This window comes from Girardinichthys multiradiatus, chromosome 17, assembly GCF_021462225.1.
Source record: "Girardinichthys multiradiatus isolate DD_20200921_A chromosome 17, DD_fGirMul_XY1, whole genome shotgun sequence".
Lineage (NCBI taxonomy): Eukaryota > Metazoa > Chordata > Actinopteri > Cyprinodontiformes > Goodeidae > Girardinichthys > Girardinichthys multiradiatus.
The window spans coordinates 18,814,070-18,830,768 of record NC_061809.1 but is presented as its reverse complement, the minus strand read 5'-3'; the positions used below and the strand labels follow the sequence as shown (position 1 = coordinate 18,830,768).

General features: G+C 39.5%; 1 long non-coding RNA gene across 1 annotated transcript in view; it reads left to right on the top strand.

The window, feature by feature from the left end:
- Positions 1–3,944: 3,944 nt before the first annotated feature.
- The window catches only part of LOC124882799, a 71,553-nt gene continuing 58,798 nt past the window's right edge, over positions 3,945–16,699 (top strand). The window contains exon 1 of the long non-coding RNA XR_007041993.1: positions 3,945–4,071. This is a non-coding gene — a long non-coding RNA (uncharacterized LOC124882799). The remainder of the gene's footprint in view (positions 4,072–16,699) is intronic.

Sequence of the window (16,699 nt, the reverse complement as noted above, 5' to 3'; positions counted from 1 at the left end):
GTATTCCAAAGTGAGATTAAGAACTGAGAACCCCGGATTATGCGGGAATGACCGCGTATGACCCTGCTTCCAGTAGGACGACAACTATGAACATTCAGCCAGGGCTACAATGGAATGCTTTAAATTAAAGCATATTCACCTGTTTGAATGGCCCAGATCTTCAAGTACAGATCTAAATCTAATCGATAATCTGTGGCAAGATTTAAAAACTACAACATTTACGTATATGTAAATATAAAAAAACGCTGACTGACCTAACCGATTGTAAGATAAATGTTTATTCTGTGTGGAAAATATTTCATTCAGAAATGTCACTTTGTCAAATCAAGTCCAGTTACCTTTACATTCCAAATGTATTGATCATCATTATTATTATTTTTGGTAGTAATATCATTATATTAAGAAATTTAAAAAACGTTCATTAAGAAATTATGTCACAGAGAAATAGGTGTGCAGACCCAACACACATGGCAAGCAGCATTCACACTATTATGTTTTTATGAACAAAGAATGTACTGTAAGTCATTTTAATTGCTTTTAATTTGGCATACAACAAGAACCGTTTGCAGGGAGTTCTGTCTCACTACATCTGCTGTATTGATGCATTAAACAAATTACACAGTCAAACTGCTTCAGGCAAAGATCAAATTGTATCTTTTTTTTAGTATTCCTATTTTTTTGTTCTTTTTGTCATCTGGATATGTGCCATGTTCTTTTTTGGTCTTAAAAGTTTGAAACCTGGGTGAAACAAATCCTGCAGCTTTATATCCCGGGGCTGTCTGTGAGAAAAGCAGCTATAGTTTTGAAGCTACAGTTTATTTTGCTTAATGTATCCATTTGGCTGTATTTCCATCTGTCAAACATTCAACACTACTTGGAATTACTTGGCAGTTAAAGTTTGGCTTTAGAATCAAATTAAGACCAGGGAGAAACATTCACTGTTGGGTAAATATGGTAAATCTTTCTCTTGGGAATGGTTCCAGACAAATTCATAGACAGTTTGCATTAAGTTGCTTGGCTAGTAAGGATTTCATACTTGATTCAATGCATTCAAATGCATTAGTAACAGTGGCAATTCTAGCAGATCCCAATAGAATATGCATTTTCATTTAAGGAAATTGTATTTTTTTCTTTTATGCTTCATGAACCTAATTAATCAAATAAATCAGCATGTGCATTTATCTATTTTATAAACCTTCTTATATTGCAAGGTAGCAATATATTTTTCCCCAAACTCTTGAAAGGGCTTCTATCTAAATCCACTCAAGTTTGGTGTAATGCCTGCTGCCTTTGCGCCATTTCTTAACACGTGTTTTTTTTTTTTTTTTTTTTCTACCACAACTTTTCCTTAAAACACCTTTTGAAGAGCATTGCTAGAAGCAGACTCTGAAGAGGCAGCTTAAATTAGCTAAAATAAATGCTTCAAATACATTACTTTGTGTAATGAATCCCTAAAATACACAGGTTTCAGTATGTTAATGTTTTCTAATATAACTAACTTTATGATGATATTCTAATTTACCCTAAAAAAAAAAAAAGTACAGTTAGGGACCAAAATCAAGTTTGGTGTGTTGGATTTCCTCCACACCTCTAGAGGGCACCCCATTATTCAGCCCTACCAAAGCAAGCGATTGGGTGTTTTGCTCTGTTCAAATACAACGTCTTTGAAACGTTAGCCAACATTTCTCTGTAGTTGTTCAGGGAGCGGGACCGATAGGAGGAAACGAATTTACATTTCAAATGCTTTTGAGTACTTGTTTATAGTACTGTGGACATTTTATTTTAACCAGAAGTTTATTTGGTTTCCAGAGAAGCGACAAATCCTGCCAACTAAACTCAACTTCTGCATTTTACCTCGTGGCTTTGTTTCAGTCGGGAGATGTGTTTAGAGACGATGGATACTGAAACAACGAAATTCTCTAAACCTGAGTATCTGCGACATGGATCTATGCCTACGTGGACGCCTTTTCGTGACCAAAGAGAGGTGAAACGTTCCTTCCAGCAGAACCGAAACACTGCGGCCGTCCAGAAACACCCCAGTCGGGAACTGATGTTAGCAAAGCGGGCTAAACTCGGCCCGTTTGTTACGGACTCTGGGAAGAAAAAGAAGAAAGGGAAAAGGGGACTGAGGAATGACGAGCTTGCTGCTCCGGCCTGTATGTATCTTCCACCAGCTGGAGGGATGGCGCCTAGAAACACCACGCAGTATCTGATGAGTAACGTATATGAAGACCTGACCGTGGAGCCGATAATAAAGTCATCTCCTCATGTGTTATCATGTAACATCTACAACGAGGCTCTGTCTCCCAGCAGTGTGTCCGCGGCACTGGACTCCTGCTTTGAAGACATTCTGGAGTACCAACTCAGAGACTTTGAGGAGCTCTATGACTTGACCTGGAAACCGGAATGAACCAGTTCGCATGGCCCTGTGGAACGGGTCCGACTCGGTTTGCAGACTCAATGACTGATCATGAGGAATTGTATAAAGGTGTGAAGAGTTATATTTGTAAATATAAATTGTATGATTTGTGTCGATGTATAGACCAGGTCATGTTATGTGGTCTGTTTCATGATTCATGGTTGGGCTTTATCTGTCCCACAGCGGCGCTTTTGGACGCTGCTTGTCCGGTAGGGGGCGCTCCCGAGCTCTTCATGGCGGCGTCAAGAGGAATCGACTAAACCGCACCTTTCCTCAGTTTTCATCCGGTCCACGGATTGTAAAATCCAGGTAAACCGGGGGAAGTGTGTACTTTGTGTTGCACTGGATTGTCTTTTATGACAGTAGTGGATTGTGATGCAGTACTTCACACAGTCACTGTTGTCTGAGCGTTTTCCAGGTCTCCATTGGCAGAACACGTGACCCGACTGGGAGAGAAGAGCAAGGAGGTCAGTCTTTATGACTGGCGCCTGGTGACATTTACTGCCACATCATCCTGACTTGTTTGGAGCATATAAATTAAATGTGTTTGTCCTGTTTAAGAGATTGTGTAATAAATTATTTTATATTTTTGATGAAAATGTAACTAGCGTGGTTTGTGACTTAAACGCTTAAAAAAATAATAAATCAGCACATAAACTATCACCTTTTAAAATGACCAGTAAGGTTAATATCCTTTCTCTCTCTATAGACTGGTACAGATTTTTACTGGTGTTTATGACTTTCTTTATAAGAATTGCCCTCACGGTGGAGCTATTTTGATCGCTAGGAATCGCTTCGTTTTGTGTGCCACCGCATCACTTTTACTTAAACATAAATGTGCATCAACATATTTTCCCAATTTTTATACGATGAGCGCAGTTGCGTTCGGCCCTCATGCATAACATATACACCAGTCTAAGTGTTAAACATTTGTAGAGACATTGATTCTGGTTGGATTTTTTGGTGCAAAGCTCCTTAAGTAATGCCTCCACCTACTTCCCATGGCCAGAAAAACAATGCTTTTAAAGGTTGTTGCAGCAGTTGTCAACTTGTAGCTTTAAAAAATTTGTTTTTAGATTTTTATCCCTTATTGCACATATATTATTTATTATCTGGGACTGGCAGAGACGAATGGCAGGAACATTGATTCCGAGCCGGTTCTGTGTTTAATCAAATATGAGTGCATTTACATTAAAAATGTCTCCACCTTGAAGTTACATTTTCAAGGAATTTTAATGCAGGGTACTCAGGGAAAAAAACATGGTAGCGTATTCAAAAAGTGTATTATAATGGGAACTAATGTCACCAGAATTGTTGAAAGGGCATGGTTTGTTACATTCAGTTATAAAACTTAAACGATAGAAAAACTTCTACTGGGTGATATTGGATAACATTTGTATCGAATGCCAGTTTTGGGGTGCCCAGGTCCAGTCCTGGAGAGCTACTATCCTGCAACCTTTAGATGCGTCCTTTCTCCAACACACCTGAATCAAATGAATGGGTGTCACCAGGCCTCTGCAGAGCTGGAAGACATGAGAGAAATCAGACGTGGTTTAGGTGTGTTGGAGAAGGGATGCATTTCAAAGTTGCAGGATAATAGCTATCGAGGACAGGACTTGGACACCCATGGTGTAAATCGCATTAAGAAAAAAGTAAGTGAATCATATTTATGTTTTATCTTCACTTTTTTTACCTTTTGTGTTGGCTATGGCATTCAAAACCCTAACAAGACTCAAGGAAGTTAAAATAAAATATTTTGAACTTCCTTTTTAGCTCTATGCTAATACCTTTTCAGGATTTAGCATTTAGGGTGGGTGCAGTCCAGTTCTCGGGTTCTCACTAGCATCTCATTCAGAGGTCTGGTAACAAGTCATTTGATTAACATGCCTGCTACCAAAGGGCTGTATCTCGGCATATTAATGGAAAGTTAAGTGAAATAATTTTTAAAGAGATGCATGAGGCATGTACTCCAGCTGGAGTCTGTTTTAAGAGCCATCATGTTATTCCAGTCTGTTGAGGCAATCCTGAGCTGAACACACTGCCAAAAGTACCAATACCTGGCCTAATAACCGCAGTATCAACTGTGCTTGACTGGACAACAGCTGGTTTGACATAATATATTTGATTAAAAAAAAGAAAAAAGGAAGTTGGGTTTTCGTTAGCTGATCATCAAAATAACTCAAATCTTAGCATATATCAGTTTGTATTGAATTTAAATATTTCATTTGTTTTTGTTTGTATAGGATTGCTGAGATAAATTAACCTTTCATTGATATTCTAATTTATTGACCTGTGTGTGTCATCAGTGTCGGGAAGCCCTAAGTAAATAACTTGATGCTCTTGCTTGAAATAGGCCAAACAATACTCAGCACAGTAAGATGGTTTTTGAACATTTAATTCCACAAGGGGGCAGTAGTGGACAACAAAAGACAAAGGGGCAAGCTCATGAAGGTCAACTTCAGTTGATTCCGCTGAAAGAGGTGTTGATTATTGCCGGTCCGCATTTAGATCATGCCGCATGGCATTTGTTTCAGGAAAGGGCACATTGCGACACATGTTTCATATTAAGTCTAATGGCAGGCAGCTCAAATTACAGGTTAGCCAACTGGGGGATGCTGAAATGTTACTCCTGAAACAATCCTCGTTTCAGCTCCTGTAAGTCCCTGCACACTGATAAGTTAATGGAAATCAGATATGAGAGGGATTTTAATGGGGGAAACTATTTTGGTCTCTTGTAGAGGTTTTAGACCCCCACATAAAATGTCTTTATGGGTGGCGGTGCTGTTATCTTGACTGTCTGATGCAGAGGCTGATGGCTTGTAGAAAGGGGCCATGGTTGTTGTGGAGTGACGCATTCGCAGAGGCCGTGGGTTCAGAGGCTGTCAGTCTTTAACAGCTCTCTGTGGTCCAACTGCCGAGTGTGATGGTCAGCAATTACACCTAGAGGGCCCCTCTCTGTGTGTGTGTGTGTGTGTGTGTGTGGGCAGCATCTTGGACAGAGCTGCTGCTGCTGCCTGATTGATGTGGGCTGCATGCAGCATCGATCCACTTGTGACTGGCACAGTGCTGTGAACAGCTTCTCTTATTAGCTGTGTTTTGGTCATGTTAGGCCTAGGATTTTGAAAATTTCAGGTGACAAGGTTACAAGAAACTCCTGTGGGAGTCTTGTCATGTTGAAGAACCCTTCAAAATGTCCACAGGCCTTTTCAGTATAAAGAAAGCTTCTCCAAGCAGATCATCCTGCTCTGGTCATTCTGTAATTTACCCCCACTTCAGCAGAAGTTTAGTCACGCTAAGAAGGATCTTTAGGCTTTTGATCTCCCTTTAAACGAAAGGGGACTTTGTGTCTGCGGACATTTGAGCCCCACTCACAAGGAGAAGATGCATCACGGATAAATGTCAGTTTACAGCACACGGGGAGGGAATTAGAAGGTAATCTTCATCCGCCAGTCCTCTGCACCCTACACCGAAGCAAAGCTGACACTGACGAGGGTCCACTCTTCCTGCTGTATGTTTTGGTGTGAGCCACAGGATGTAACTCACATCCCGTGTAAGAGAAATCAGATAAGAAGAGATATTTGTGTGTATGAAAGCAAAGGAAGATGTAATTTAGGCTCCCATGAGGAGGAATTCTGGCTTTGGTCATGATGCTGAGAGAAGTGACTCAAGTGTAAATATTTTAGCCCTTTTTTCTGGTACTTCACAAGAGTTTTCCAACTGAAATATGTGAATTTGTGGGGGTGAGTAGAGTTGAGTAATCAGAGTGCTGGAGGATTTGCAATAAGACCATAACCTTGTCATTTAAACAAGGTGGCAATAGGCGTTGCACCTCGGGTTAAACAACACAATTTAAATATCTTTAGAATACAAAAGCTACTTTAGTGAGGGATGTAAACCCATGTTTAATTCAGTAGCTCAACCTATTGGGAAGCCATTTTAAATACAAAAGAGCTTACTGAAAAGAAACCAAGAGTTTAAGTTGCTTCCTACCACAGTAGGTGGCAGCACAGGGTGCAACATGCAAGCCTTCAAGTGGTTAAAAGGCAAAAAAGCAAATCATTTCCATAGATATGTTACAACTTATTTTCTGTCTCATATGAGTTCTGATGAGCACTAAATTAAAAATAGGCACAGGCTTATGAAGTACACAAAATGAGACAGAGACCATTTTTATGTAAGAGCTTTCATAAGCTGCTGAGTCACGTCGAGAGAAAATAAACCACAGAAGAAATAAGGACCTTCTTTTTTTTCTGTAATCAGAAAAATTATGACTGCTGTAGTGGGTAATCAAACAGAAATTTAAATTACAAGTATGACTGAAACAAAGCAAATTGATTTATTTAAAGGTCATTAGAAAAATATAGATTTTAATATAAATTTCAAGAGGATACATGTTTGTATTTTTGGAAGTTTAAATTTAAAGATGAACCGAGAAAATGTTTTAATTCAAGATAACGAAAGTTTAGAAATTTCAAGAGAGTTTTCAACATTTCTTTTAAAGATGCTTTTTCTTTTAGGGTTAGGTCTTTATTTCTTTCAATCAAGCTCTGGGACATGGATTATAGTTTTAGACCCTGAATGAAAAATGAGAGCTCTTTTTTATTTGCTTGTTTGAGAACACAAAGGAATTATTTCAGTAGAAATTGAGCTGTGAGAGGGAGATCTGTGTCCTTTACAGGAAAATGACATCAAAGGTGACAGGGGGACGTTCAGGTGGTCGTGGTAACCTGATGACACTGAGTGACCTTAGAGTCACACGAACGCCCCCATTCCTTCAACCTTCAGCCGACTGGGACTCGCATGACGGCAGTTACTCACATATGAACACACATCTTTCTAATGTAGTTTAGTGGAGCATGAGTCACCCAGAAGTGCCAAACACAACTTTTCCAGGATACACTGACACAATAAACAATAAAGAATATAAACAAATTTGAGACCTTTTTTTTTTTTTTTTTTTTTTAAAGAATAAAAATCAATCAACTCATTATTGCCAGGTACATTTTAACCAGTTATTAACCTTCAGGATTTAATGCACATAGGGAGAAGACAAACACTTTATAAAATAAGTTGGGTATTGGACTCAGCAGCTCTTATGTTAACCTCTGAACAGCGAATGTTTATCTTTAAGTGAAGCTTAACCATTGGCACACAGCTAATGGTTAATCAGACATGTTGCATGTCAGTCGTTATTCTCTTCTCCTACCAACTGGACTTTTCTTTGTTTATTCGTCAACTTTTACTATCTTGAGGTCGGGGTTTGTGTTGCTCTATTCCAGGAACAACCGATGGTTGACCTCACACAGAAAAGCATGTGATCATTGTTCCACTGATAAGCTTTAGCAGTATGAGGTTCAAGGTTGTGCTCAGAGCCACTTCAACAATGCTGGATTTATCCTGTTGTTGAAGATCAAATCAGCATATTTTGGGTCATAAACTTGTGTCTTGATGGGGTTTGACCTGCAGTATATTTTTTGTGCTGATGTTTCTGGTTTCCCATCGCCCTGAATTTAACATGAGACATTTAACCAGGAGGAGACCCACTTTTTGCTTTTGATTTTGTATTGTGACCTAAAAAGAAACAGACACTAAAATAAGCAGGCATGTACTCACACAGACAGAAAATGGGGCAAGGAGAAGGGGGCACTGACGTTATCTATGCCTTTAGGGAATTAACCCCTCTGCAATATAGGCTCATTAGTTAAAATGGACTATGGTGAGGAACTGAAGGCTGTTTGAACCACATCTATTTCCATCCTCTGCTGCCTGCTTTGCGTCTCCTCTCTGAGGAGATTCAGCAGAGGTCGTTAATGGAAGTTGACCCAGCAGTTTCCGGGAGCTCGACAGGTAGGGAATGAATACAACATGGACACTGTGTCCAGTGGTGGAATCTGCCGAACGCAGTGGCAGGAATCTAACCGTGTCAAGGACATGAACGGAGAGCCAGAGAGGGAGACATAACCTGCTTTATTAAAATGTCTATTATACAAGCGCTCACACTTTCGAAGGTAAACACTTTTATTTGTTCATCTGCAGAACAAGATAACTGACTTCCCTCAGTTTTCCAAATTTAACACAAGTATGCTAGATTGATTGAGCTAACGTTTGTGTTCCCAAATTTGGCCACTTTGAAATATCTTTTAAAATGTCAGGGCTGCATTTTATGTGTGGCAGTAGCTGCTGGTTTGTGCATTAGGGATAACATAAGTGAAATTAATGACAGCTGAACCGTGTTTAGAGGTTCTGTCAAGACCCGAACACAAACGGGTCTAAAAAAATTATACTGAGGTGCTCTGAACTCAACAGGTTGTTCATCATTTGTTTCCAGAAGTAAGTTTTATTGTCAACAATTACGTGGCATGTTGCCTCATTAAACATTGTCCTAACATCTTTATAGCGTCTTTCTGTTGTTTCCAAGTCTGTTAAAATAATGTGTGACAGCTAACTTTTATACACTGCTCAAAAAAATAAAGGGAACATTCAAATAATACATCGTAGATCTGAATGAATGAAATATTCTCATTGAATACTTTATTCTGTACAAAGTTGAATGTTCTGACAACAAAATCACACAAAAATCATCAATGGAAATCAAATTTATCAACCAATGGAGGCCTGGATTTGGAGTCACACACAAAATTAAAGTGGAAAAACACACTAGAGGCTGATCAAACTTTGATGTAATGTCCTTAAAACAAGTCAAAATGAGGCTCAGTATTGTGTGTGGCCTCCATGTGTCTGTATGACCTCCCTACAACACCTGGGCATGCTCCTGATGAGACGGTGGATGGTCTCCTGAGGGATCTCCTCCCACACCTGGACTAAAGCATCCCCCAACTCCTGGACAGTCTGTGGTGCAATGTGACGTTGGTGGATGGAGCGAGACATGATGTCCCAGATGTGCTCAATCGGATTCAAGTCTGGGGAACGGGCGGGCCAGTCCATAGCTTCAATGTTTTCATATTACAGGAACTGCTGACACACTCCAGCCACATGAGGTCTAGCATTGTCCTGCATTACGAGGAACCCAGGGCCAACCGCACCAGCATATGGTCTCACAAGGGGTCTGAGGATCTCATCTAGGTACCTAATGGCAGTCAGGCTACCTCTGGCTAGCACATGGAAAGAAATGCCACCCCGCACCATTACTGACCCACTGCCAAACCGGTCATGCTGAAGGATGTTGCAGGCAGCAGATCGCTCTCCATGGTGTCTCCAGACTCTGTCACGTCTGTCACATGTGGTCAGTGTGAACCTGCTTTCATCTGTGAAGAGCACAGGGCGCCAGTGGCGAATTTGCCAACCCTGGTGTTCTATGGTAAATGCCAAGCGTCCTGCACGGTGTTGGGCTGTGAGCACAGCCCCCATTTGTGGACGTCGGGTCCTCATACCATCCTCATAGTCTGTTTCGTCCTGTTTGTGCACACATGCACATTTGTGGCCTGCTGGAGGTCATTTTGCAGGACTCTGGCAGTGCTCCTCCTGTTCCTCCTTGCACAAAGGTGGAGGTAGCGGTCCTGCTGATGCGTTGTTGCCCTCCTACGTCCTGCTCCACGTCTCCTGGTGTACTGTCCTGTCTCCTGGTAGCGCCTCCAGGCTCTGGACACTACGCTGACAGACACAGCAAACCTTCTTTCCACAGCTCACATTGATGTGCCATCCTGGATGAGCTGCACTACCTGAGCCACTTGTGTGGGTTGTAGAGTCCGTCTCATGTTACCACGAGTGTGAAAGCACCACCAACATTCAAAAGTGACCAAAACATCAGCCAGAAAGCATAGGTACTGAGAAGTGGTCTGTGGTCCCCACCTGCAGAACCACTCCTTTATTGAGTGTGTCTTGCTAATCGCCAAAGATTTCCCCCTGTTGTCTATTCCATTTGTACAACAGCTGTGAAATTGATTGTCAATCAGTGTTGCTTCCTAAGTGGACAGTTTGATTTCACAGAAGTTTGATTCACTTGGAATTATATTGTGTTGTTTAAGTGTTCCCTTTATTTTTTTGAGCATTGTAGATTAGGGTAAGTAGGTAGCTGTTTTTGTGGAGGGTGATTACAGGCACAGAATCATAACGAGAAAATAAAATAGATAAAAACATCCTACAAAGTAAAATATCAGAAAAAAGACTGATTAAACAACGGTTTTAATAGTGATTTAATGACATCCACAGAGTCAGCTAAGAGCAGCTCTAATAGAAAATTGCTCCTTGGTCTTGGGGCCACAGACTGATGAGTCACACTTAGAGCAAATTTGACAAAGCACAACATTGTGTGCTATGTGTATGGTCTTTGTTGCGTGTATCTCTTTGTCTTTCTTGGGTGGAAACATTAGCCACACCATGGCTGTCATTTATTTTGTGTATTCTTTGTTGGACTATAAATAACTGCGATATTAATCTAATTTTATGATTGTATTGTATTATAATCATCTGAACTGATTTTATTTCTATATAATTGACAACGAATTAGATATGTTGCACTTCTAAAGGGTCTTTGAACACTTGTGAATTGTGAATTGGTGCCATTTATACACTATATTGTCAAGTATTAGGTCACTTACCTTTACACACATGAACTTGAGTGACCTCCCATTCTTAATGCATAGCGTTTAATATGGTGTCGACTCACCCTTTGCAGCTATAGCATCTTCAGCTCTTCTAACAAAGCTGTCTACAAGTTTTAGGAGTGTGTTTAGAAGATGCATTAACTAAGCTACCAGAAGCACATTTCTGAGGTCAGGCACTGATGTGGGATGAAAGAAGGGGCTCAATCTCTGCTCTAATTAATCCCAAAAGTGTTATGTCGAGTTCCTCCACAATAAACTTGCTCTTGATGTCCTTATGGAGCATATGGGCTTTTTTTAAGGCAACAACAAAATTGCTACTTAATTGTCCTTTCACAGGGCAGGACTATGTTAGGGGCAGGATAACAACTCTGGAAAAAAAAAGTTACCACTCTGTTGTGTCTGAACCATCATTCTGTTGTTTAATGGCATCTTCATTCAAGGGCCATTGAGCGTCCTCATGTTGTGCCTATTGTAAGTATTGTAAGAAAATACTGTATGTCTACACCATGGCTGAGTAATAGTACTGGAATTGATATCTGATTCATAGTGTAAATTAGAGGCCTAAATCAAAAGACAATTTCATAGTTTCATTCAGCTCTTGTTTAAAATATAAAATACTTACAGTGATCAAACTTTAATTAGATTATTCAATTTAAAATTCATTTTTTGAAGCACAAGACCAACTGTCAAACCTCAAATCAACATTACTTTGTACTTAATAACTATGGTGTACTAAGTTAATGTTTTTTGCAGAATTACTTTTTGGTTGTGCAAGGGTCAACTGAGTCGTGGTGAACTAAAAGGAGGGAGCACCGGGGTGGCTTGCCCAGGGAGCTCTAAGATCCGCCACTGGTGGCAGGACCCAATCTGTAAGATGGCCAAAATGAAATCTCTAAGCTTAGTGACTTCCTTAACCTGCAGTTTTTTTTTTTTAAAGCAAAGGCAAGTGTTAAATTATACAAGTGGGATAATAAAAGTTAAACTGTATCCACCCAGGTGAAATTCTGCCTTTTCTTGCTTGAACTGGTTCGTGTTTTCAAAAGATCAAGGTCTCGTTTGTCCTAAAAAGCTGTTCCATTTTATAAATCAAATTCCACAGTTAATACATTGCCTTCCTCTTTCTTCACCTCTCTGGGGATAAATGTTAGAGTAGCAAAAGGCTAATCTTTGTCACTATATACTTAACTGTCTGGGTTGCATCAGGTGGGTGAAGCCACATTTAGAAGCCAGGGAAACGAGTATTACAAGTAATAATAAAGGCATGCCAATACCATTATGGTTTCTTTTCATGTTAGCTTTTGGGTCACAGTGCCGTGTGGCTTCTCTCTTTATTTTTAATGGCACAACTCTGTTTTTTAATACAGAGGAGATAGCAAAAATACTTTCGTCTTTCTAACCATTGGATCAGCCACATTTTTCAGCGAATCTTTTAATTAGTTTGAGCAGTGCAGTGACAGCGACACACAGGCTCACTAAACGCTGTAACTGCATCGGAGGTGCAGCTGTGTCTTTGTCAGATTATTGTTGATGGCAGCAGAATATAAACAACAGATGGTCACGTTAGCACCTGAACAACATGTCAGCTCTAACCGTTCAGCTCTCGTCTCCAGCCTGTAGATACAGTTCCTCTCTGGCAGCAGTTGAATTTATTAGAAAATCGCTTTGCCTTTTCATTTTGGATCATTATTATATGGAGGGGTGTGATGACTACAATATATTTAAAAAATCCCCCCTCATCTATGTGGAGCATTTTGGCATAGAATAACATGCTGTTACTTCTGTGTTTAGAGGTCATGATCTGTTTGTCTTCTGATGATGCTGGTCATTTTGCCCTTTGCTATTTCACACCTTCTCAGTTTTGAATGTTTTGGGTCAAACTTTGGCACAAAATGAAGCAGTCTTCCACTGGTCACCTGAAAGTCCAAGCCTGATTTGGTTATGCAGCAGAACAATGATCCAAAGCACACCATCAAATCCACCTCTGAATTGTTTCAAAAAAGACCAAAGGTTTCTTATTGGCCTAATCAAAGTCTGGTCTCATATTCGATTGATTTGCTGTGGTGTGACCTTGAACAAGCTGTTCATGCTTGAAAAACCCTCCAGCATTGCTGAATTAATTACATTTTGCAGGATAGCGATGGAAAAAGCTCAATGCCAGTTATTACAACACTGGATGGCAGTTGATAAAAATTCCAAATGGCTTGAAAATTTTCACCTTTTACATATACGTTACAGCATCTAAACTGTTGACCTGATTGTGCAGTTTTTCTTTTTTCTAAAGATTAGTCTTCAGTGCTCCCAGTAATTTAGGAAAAACAAGCACCATTAATGAAAACACGTTTTTGGGGATGTATTTGAGCTGATTCTTCCTGCTAGCAGCAGCTCTTTCTGTTTTTATTTGACTCTGACTTTGTTGTGCACCTCGATAGAAATAAGTATTAAGATTGAGTCAATATGGAGCTGTGAGTTTTGGGAACAGCTAAATAAGATGCAGTGAGATCAATATGATGAGAGAGCCAGGGACGACTGGAGGCTCCCACCCCTCCCACCCATCACCTGCAACAAGGCACGCTGCCTGTCAGCTATTTGTCACGTGGTACACAAAGAGACACAGTGTTCCTCTCTCACCACATTACTCTGTCACTGCCAGCACTACTGAATTTGGGTTTGAGGCACAAACTGTGCTCAGATACAAAGAAATGTCTATCCAAAAGCCAAATTTAAATTTGTGAAAACTACTTTTTAGCAAATTCCATCAATATCACTTGTGATCAATAAATGCTCATAAATCCATGAGTGAAACAATAGGCAAACACAATGAAAAAACATTTATGGAAGAAGGTGAGAGCCTCGAGGATGAAAGCTGCAGAATCGATTGTGCTTATTCTGCCTTGCAAGTGCCAGGGGAAAAAAAGGAGGTAGGAAAATTGATTTAGTAAATTCTCTGTGATAAAGAATGACACACACTCTCTTGCCACCTCAGATGATGTGTGAGAAAAAAACAGAAAAGTGACAAAACAGCAGTGTAACAAACAATGCATTTGCCTTTGTGAATGAAGACGCACCTGCAGCATCTGAAGACCTCCCAGAAGAAATGTGTCAGCCCGTCGATACAGATCTGCTTCAGAATCAGTCATCATTGCCTCTGCAACTGGAGCACTCTGCTACCATTAATTTGATATCATGCTATATGTTTGGCTGACTAGATATTCAGGAAATAAAGAGTCACCTGGCTTCTAAACTGTTACATGAAATACTGTCTGCCTTTAGGTGGTAGTGTGTTTATTGCTCACGGTTTGGGTTCACAGGATATGTGTGTGCCCGTGTGTTTCCATTGGTTCCAACATGGGCCTACGGTGACATCTGTTCGCCCCACATCCCTGACAGGTGCTAGTTATGACTACATGGCCTCATGCAAATACAAAATGGACCCCCTATCCAATTAAATGCAGTGCTGTTGATGTAGCCTGATGTATTCACTAGGCATCTTCTATGTTTGGTGAAAAGCAGGCAAATAAGTTGGAAACTGAGTGGCGGAGTGTTAAATTCTCTAGTTGTCCCCAAAGTACCTGATTATTCAAGAGGGCATCCCCCAGGGCTCCACATTGGGTCCCATGTTATTTATTATTTACATAAATAACTTGTATCCAAATGTAACTGTTGCAAAGTTTACTTTTATGCATCATGACACTATTTTTCGTAGCTCAGCGTATTCATTAGCAAGTGCAGTAGAACATTTACCTTTGACATTTATCATAAATATCTCTAGAAAGATAAACTAGATAACGATAAAAAAAAAAACTAAAAATGGCTGGCTTCTCAAAACAAATGAGTACAGGAGAAAATGCTGTTAGTTACAATAAATTGTTTTTATTATTTAACAGGTACTAGTTTACAAATATCCTGGATTTTTCTTGTGTATTTGTCTTGTGAATATATGCAGGGTTAATTTGAGTTATATTTTTGAAACAAATATTTTGGATGTTTTGCAGTCCTATTTACTGTGCAACTGAAATGAAAGCAAAAGTAATGTTTAATAAAGGCAAATACTTAATATGTCACATATAATTTTTCATTTTAAGGGGATTTTAAGAAGTCAGTGAAAATCTTGTCCTAAATATTGATAAATATAGTTGTTCGTTGGCATCAAGTCTATATGCTGGGGGGCCAAATTTATATCATCCTTGAGTACAGGTCAGAGGCTGTGCAAAAATATTTTAAGGGCCGCACTATGGACACCCCTGCTTTAAAGTATTGTAACACTTATTGAACAGTTAATCATTAACAACTGTACAAAATATTAAGTCCACAGTAAAATATTGCATTAGTTTATTATTCTTCAGGCTTAAACCATTAAAATCACAGATGTATAATAAAAAAAACAATTAAGCATGGACAGCATACCTCATTCCAGCTGCCCATCCCTTAGGAATCTACATGATTACACAATTAGCTGTACAGTCTGTCATAATTTAAGTCTGTCAAACACCAACATTTCAGGTTAAAGGTTTTTATAAATACCAATCGCGACAAAAACAAACAAAACAAACAAAAAATAATAATAATCTCAACACTTGTTGTGTGGCTTTCTGCTGTTTTTTTGATGTTGCAAAACTGTTTGTGTGATGGCAGCAGTGCTTTCCTACAAGCACCGAGATGTCTTATAATGTTCAAGACTCATATGGATGCTAATATTAAGATTTAGCCTTACACAGTTTGTGAAAGCATATAAAGAAATCTGAAAATAGTTGACTGATTTCTCAATGTCTTGATTTAAGTCCGATTAGCTGGATCAGTTAGCTTGGATTTAATTGAGCTTTAACTTTATTCTTAATGCATTCTTCAAAGCCTTGCATCATAGCCGTCTCTCTCTTTTTCTTTCACATCCTACAAGTCTGTTTCCCTTGACAACCATATCTACTGTTCACAATCTTGCACATGAGGTGGATCTCTGGGACAAACACAGGATAATAAACAGCCAACCTCCTTACCTATCCTTGTGTTTGGCTATGCGAACTTAGGTCAAGGCAGGAGTTTAATTAAATGTCACATCTCATTTACTTTTTTTAAAAAATATTTTTGATAAAGGTTGTTTTATAAATGAACAGGATTTCACAGTAGGATACATGTAAATCATATTTAAGCCTCCCACTCATCCTGAAATGGACAGAACTGCAAATAGATTGACATTTTCCTCCTTCCACATTCATTCCTACAGTCTGGAAGGATCTATTCCTGTAGCGTCTGCAAGCGAAAGTCATTTCCGGTTCGTCAGCACAAATGCAGTATCCACCACTAGCCACCCGAACTGCATTTTTTTTTTTCTATCTTTCCCACTCCAGAAGTCCATTTCCAAGGAGAACAAACAGTCCTTTTTCTTTCCTTCCATCCATTTTTCCCTCATTCATCCGTCAGTGTAATTGCCCTCCCTCCAAAAATAGAAAGGAGCTGCCACAGACTGTCAAAGAGCCAGTGGTTAAAGTGTCCTTAAGGAGACAATTCAAACACTTGGGGAGTTTTACTTGGTTCTGAATAGTTTGTGGAATAGTTGTTCACACCTCAGCTGTTTTGGCCCAGTTGCAGGAGTTAGGCAAGACTTGAACCTTCAGAGTTATTCTTTAAGAAGAGAAATTTATTGCAAAGTCCAGTTATGAAAAAAATGGCTTTGATTCTGAGCATAAATAACACAGCGACACAATTATTGTCCCCTGCTTTT